Source organism: Castor canadensis, chromosome 11 (assembly GCF_047511655.1).
Source record: "Castor canadensis chromosome 11, mCasCan1.hap1v2, whole genome shotgun sequence".
NCBI lineage: Eukaryota > Metazoa > Chordata > Mammalia > Rodentia > Castoridae > Castor > Castor canadensis.
Window position 1 is genome coordinate 128,768,451 of NC_133396.1, and position 6,185 is coordinate 128,774,635.

The 6,185-nt window shown below is 45.7% G+C and overlaps 1 long non-coding RNA gene and 1 pseudogene across 1 annotated transcript; one reads left to right on the plus strand and one right to left on the minus strand.

Moving 5' to 3' along the window:
• Positions 1-376: 376 nt before the first annotated feature.
• On the plus strand, positions 377-1,090 carry LOC109699671 (cAMP-regulated phosphoprotein 19-like; annotated as a pseudogene).
• Positions 1,091-3,064: 1,974 nt separating this feature from the next.
• Positions 3,065-4,634, minus strand: LOC141414119 (uncharacterized). The gene is made up of 3 exons (XR_012439209.1): positions 4,456-4,634; positions 3,933-3,973; positions 3,065-3,255 (listed from the first exon to the last, which is right to left on the minus strand). It is a non-coding gene; the product is annotated as an uncharacterized lncRNA (long non-coding RNA).
• Between the last annotated feature and the right edge of the window lie 1,551 nt (positions 4,635-6,185).

The window sequence follows — 6,185 nt, forward strand, 5'->3', positions numbered from 1 at the left end:
GGTTGGTTTTGGGTTTTTGAGACAGGTGTTACTGTGTAGCCAGGCTGGCCTTGAATTTGCAGTTCTCCTGCCTAAGACTCCCAGGTGCTGGGATTGCAGGTATGCAGCACCACACCTGGCAGTCATTCACCTTCGTACCTACCTATCAGAATCCTCATTTTGCTTCAAGCAACCATATATCTAGCTGAATTATAGTAAACAATCTTGTTCTTCTTTGCCATACTTCCAATTCCTCAGCCTTGCTTGTAGGTAGAGAGACAACGTGACCCGGTTTGGACCAATGAAATCTAAAGAGATATCTATGATGAGGGTCTGGGAAAAATTCACTTTTCTAAAAAAATAAATAAATAAATAAGGCAGAGGCCCTAACGAGGAAATGGAAGATAAAGTGACTAGTCCAGAGAGAGCTGAAGAAGCAAAATTATAAGCAAGGTATCCTCACCTGGGACAAAAGCCTGGCGGTTCAGATTTTTTAAACGATTGCAGAAAGAGCTCTTGCACAGTGCCTCATGCATAGCAGGCATTCACTAAAAGTGTGCTGAACATGTAATCCCAGCTACTTGGAAAGCAGAGATGAGAAAGATCACGAGAACCTATCTCAAAAGAAACACCCAACACAAAAAAAATGGGCTGGTGGACTGTGTGAGGCCCTGAGTTCAAACCCCAGTACCGCCAAAAATCCAAAAATATTTTGATTCTGGGGATTATAACATGGCTAAAGCAAAGATGAAGAACAAGCAACTTCCTACTGCAGCCCTGGATAAAACGCAGGTCACTGGTGACCACATTCCCACTCCACAAGACCTTCCTCAGTGGAAACCATTCCTCGTTGCTAGCAAGCTGGCTGGCTGATTAAAAGAGATGAGCTGCAAAAAAATAAATTAATTAAATAAATAAAAAAGGATTGTCCATTTCCCCATATCCTTGCCTCGATGAAGATTGTGTCTGGAGCTGAGGCAGCCATCTTGCAACCATGAAGGAATACACAAGCAAATAAATAGCCAACACGTGGAGGATGAAACAAGCCTGCATTTCTAACGTATCATGGAGCTGCCCAACCATCCCTGAGCGTACCTTATCTTCTAATTTCCTGTGGGTGAATAATGAATGTCATTACAAGTGTTAAGCTATTTTGAGTTTTCTCTTACTTGACGCTAAAGGCATTTCTGGCTGATATAATCTCCTAATGAGTCTCTCTGGCTTTCTTCTCTTTCTCTCCTTTAACTCATTGCTCACACAGCATTCAAAGTAATCTTTCACAAACATAATTCTGGTGTTGACATTTCCCTGCCTGGATGCTTTCCCCATTCCATTCTTTAGTTTGCCAATTATATTTGTATAATCAGCCTTACTAACTTGGAAGAAAAATCAGGGCCTGGTTAATTCACACTAACCAGTCAGTCCAGATGGTCAGTGTCCACTGTCCTGTCAGACCTCAGGATCACACTGGTTGCTAGTAGAAGGGAATTGATCTGCCGTTCAAATGTCAAGATTAAGGGGCACTTGAAAACATGCCAGGCTGTTATCAGGTCCTTTCTTTCAGTTATCACAGACTATCCCACAGGGTCACCTCTCACTGCTACATCTCTGACTAGCAGGGATCCTTGTTGATCCATTTCCTTGGGCTGGCCATGGTTGGGCCATGTCAGAGGTCCTCAAGGGGGAGAATTGCTTGCCTTCAGTGGGGATGCACTTGGCTGCAGTATCCCCGAGGGTGTAGCTCTGTTGGCTTATACTTGTGCTCGTTCTAAGCCGTATCTCCCATGCCATGTGACCGGATGTCCTGATGCAGCATCAGTTTCACTCCAATGCTCTTCGAGCTCACAGGGTAACCAGACCAGGTTCTGCTTTTGGGGTTCTCCCTAACCCTGCATGCCATTGTATTAGGACAAAGCTTGTGTTTTGGGGGACCCTGCCGGCTTCCCCAGCCTCATTCCACGCCCCTCTCCTCTGAGTTTCTCCACACTAACAATGCTGGCTTTCCATGGTTTTTTCTCATCACTATCAACTTCGTTCTCATTTTGGATTCAAACACGCTCTTTTCTCTGCCTGAACATATTCCCGTGCTCTTTCATCCAGCTAACTCTTATTCTTCTTTTAGGTCTCAGGTTAAATGTCACCTGCTTAGACATTTGACTCTGGGCTTCCCCTTTCAGAAAACCCACATATTTAGTAAAGCCTACAGTTTTCTCTACCAAGTAAAGCTGGTCTGTTTTGTTCACTGCTTAGCAAGGTACTAAAAATGACTAAATGAGGGAATGGTTAGATGTGCTCTTCTTTAACTGATGAACCACCCATCCGGCACACCCTCCTGCACCCCCAAATCTGGGCCAATCACCCTTCTCACTGTTCCAATAGCATATTTTACTTCCCCTACCAGTCTTAATCTCATCATATCTTGATTACTTGTTTACTGATCTACCACTGTATGATTCGAGCTCCTTGGAAGATAAGAAAGCATGTGGTAGCCTTGTTCTTGTCATCTTTGTGTGGCTCACAGCAGATTCTCAATGGTGTTGATTTTATAAATGAATAAATCCATGGAGAGAGGAGCCCTGGGGCACCTGGAAGTGGGGATTGAAAGGGAGGCAGTGATTTGAGATTTAAGTGACTGGCTGGAGCATGGAGTGAATGAGTTCTCTGTTAACCAGTTTGGGAAAATGGATAGAGAGTTCTGTGTTTCTGTGTCCAAGTATTTGCATATGCATGCTTAATTAGAAAAATGTAAACTACCCCTAATAGCAGAAGATGGGGAAGGCAGATGGCCTCCATCCTAGGAGCTTAATCAGCAAGCCACAGGGGCTATTTTCAGAACTCCCAGTGGGGTTTTGGCTAAGCTAAGGAAGCTCAAGAGCCAAGGTTGGCGGCAGAGGTTAGAAGGAGCTAAACTGTTCCACATAAGAAATGAGAGGAATTTAGGTTTTGCTCCTAAGATGAAGGCAGCAGAGAAGAGGGGGAAGGGATTTGCTGAATTACAGGGACAGAGTCTGGGTCCCAAGCTTGAAAATAACCAATGCATTTTTAAAATTAAGACTACAACTATCTTATTGTTTAATGTTGTTTGCATGGCTGTTATGCATGTAAATCTCTTTATTTCTTCCAATCTTCCTAAGTTTGTCACATTATAGAAGCTTGTGAGAGACCCTGCCGCATTCTCTGTCTGGATGAAGGTGGTGTGGAAAAGGACAACCATCAAGACTGACCAGACGACCCCGGGCTGAATGATTCATTGAAGCAGGTGTACCCTCTGGAAGTCTGTGGAAAACATGAGATGGACATTAAACTGCAAAAATCCAAGGGGTAGTGATAGTTCAAGGTCAGTGTGACCCCCACCCCCGCAGTATTTTTGTTGAGTTTTCAGTGTTGAGGACAGAATCCAGGGCGTTGCATGTACTAGTAAACACTATAGCACTGAGCTGCACCCCAGCCCTTGGGGTTTTTTTGAGACAGGGTCTCATTATGCAGTTTAGGCTGGTCTTTAACTCACTATGTAGCCCAGGCTGGCCTCAAACTCATACACCTCCTGCCTCTGCCTCTCAAGTGCTGGAATTACAGGCATGTATTACCATGCCTGGTTTCTCCTCTAGTCTTTATGAACACATCTGTTTGTGTTTCAACGGAAGTGTGTATGTAGGACATGTGGTTTTCATTGTGGGGTTGACAGTTACGTTTGCAGCTCTACTGGAAGAGGTGCATGTGTCTGTGCTTCTTTTAGAATTCTGTCTTGATATGATCATGTGTTGTGTCCTTGTTGCTAATTTTTGCTATGATCTGCTTTTCCTCCTCAGTGAATCTTCACTCAGGGAAAGTGAGCTCCTTCCCATCCCTTGAGGAGAAGAAATCTTCCTAGGATTGACCCAGCTCCCTTTTTGAGTTGAGCCAAGTACCATGCACTCCTACCCCCACCTTCCCCTTCTCCAGCCCCTACTCACTTCCTTGTCCTCTTCCTCCAGCTCCAAGAACAATCAAGGCTCTTAACCAAAAGCAGGAAAACAAAAAATCAGGTCACCAGATGTGCTCCATTCCACCCTCCTGCTCCCCAACCCTCCTCACCACAGGCCAATAAATTCTAAGTGTATATACAACAAGCCCTGGCATCCTCCAGACCTCAGCTATGCCCCTGCCTGGTAACAAACCCAACTGAGGTAGAGGCTAAGGTGCCCACACAAGCCTACCATATGGCCCACCCATGTCTCCAGCACCATGGCCTGGCTCATTTGCTCTGTCTAGACAGCCCGAGCAGACCCAGAATGATTCTTTCCATCCTGAGTGAGAAGTGATATATTTGCAACATTAGTACTGTCAGTTGTCCCCCACCCTGAGTAGACACTGCCTATCTGGGTGTAGGAAGACAGTAAGGTCCCCTGAGCAAAGCTCCTGTCGGGTGCTTGAGAGCCAAGGGAGTGGTAGCCTTGGGTCTGCTCCTGGGCAGGGCTCCCTCAGGCTGGCCACTACCTGGACCTGGAAGAGTGTCCGGTGCTCTGGAATGAGCGGCCATCTGGGATTGTCATTGCAGATTGTTTACTGCTTGATTTGCATGGCAGGTTAACAATCCGCAGCAACCCACTCCCTGCCAGGGACTTTCAGGAACAATTTCTCCAAGCCAACGTGGCCCAGTGCAGGCATGAGCTATGCTTCCCCACCCCCCGACCCCCACATCAGCCACGTGGATGTGACTCACACAGGCTCTGAGCCTTTGCTGAGAGCAGCTAGAGAACTGCCTGGTTAAAGCTGAGATGGGTTAGCTCAGGAGCAGGGAAGAATCCAGAGTCCCTGGGCCTCTGTGCCCTCCTCCTACCACTGCTCCCAGGTTCACCTGCCGCCCAGACCAGATAACAGCAGTATGTCGCTGCCACTCTTGAGAAAGTCCACCCAACAGTTCCAGTTTTCTCCTTCCTCTCACAGTGTGTACTACAATCAGAGCCTGTGAAGAGGGCTCTTGGATTCTCACTGGGACAGGATATGAACAGCCCATGCCTAAGACAAGGTCATGGATGTGACCTTTTGTTATCCTCAAGATTGCACCATAAGGCAGTCATAATTTTTCCCATTTCAAAGAAAAATAAATTAAAGATGAAAGCATTGAGGCAGAGCATAAAAGATTTTTAAGGCAGTGAAACTGCTCTGTGACGCTAAGATGGTGGATGGAGGCCGTTACACATCTGTCCAAACCCACAGAATGTACGAGAGCAAACCCGATGTAAGCTGTGGACTTTGGGGATAATGGTGCCTCAATGCAGTTCATCAAGAGGACAAGGAACACATGGGGAACACGGTGTTCCATGAATCTAAAAGGTAAAATCTGCTTAATCAATAAATACATTTTGGTAAATTGAAACAAAAGATTAAGTGACTTGTTTAAGATCTCTTAGAAAGTGGTTGGTCTGGGTCTTAAATCCAGGGCAATCCTACCACATAGTCCAACTTCATTCCCTCTTGGATGTGTCTCCCTGGAAGAGGAGACCAATAAGCCAGGCTTCTCCAGATACTCATTAGAGTTTCCCCAAGTCTTGCTTCCTTGATTCCCAGAGTTCCCCGAGTCAAGTGTCCTGCATGAACCCCTGAATGTACTTGCAGATTGACCAGTAATTCTTTGCCAGTTGTAGGTCCACACCCTAGACTGTCACTGTCTGCCCCACCTCCCATACCCTGAGACTATAAGAGCCTTGAGCACTGACTTAGTCTCTGTGTTCTTAGCATGAAACATGGGGTCTGAGACATAGCAGAAGCTGAATAGTGCATGAATCAATAGGAAGGGAAGAGAAAGAGAGGACAGAAGAGAATATGAAGATGGAAGAAAGAGAAGGAGAGAGCAAGGAAGGAAGGAAGGAAAGAAAGAAGGAAGGAAAGAAGATGGGAAAAGTGGGGAGGACTGTGGCATAGGAAGGAAAAAAGACTTTGCACTCCCATGATTTGATTTGATTCTTTGTCTTCTTGGGGACTGAGACCTTCTCAGTTGCCCTTCTCTTCTCTTCCGTCCCAATGTCCTGAGGCCTATCCATCACCTCCAGTGTTCCCCATAAAGCCTACACTAGACTTCGGTTTTGCTTCATTTGGAAAAGGAAAGTGTTCTTTTACTAGTGATTCCCAGAGCCACCAGTTTATAAAGACGTCACTGGGCTATGGTAAAATAATAATAGTAGGTAAGGCTTCTCTGTGCTGAGCACTTTTCATCTGTGAACTCA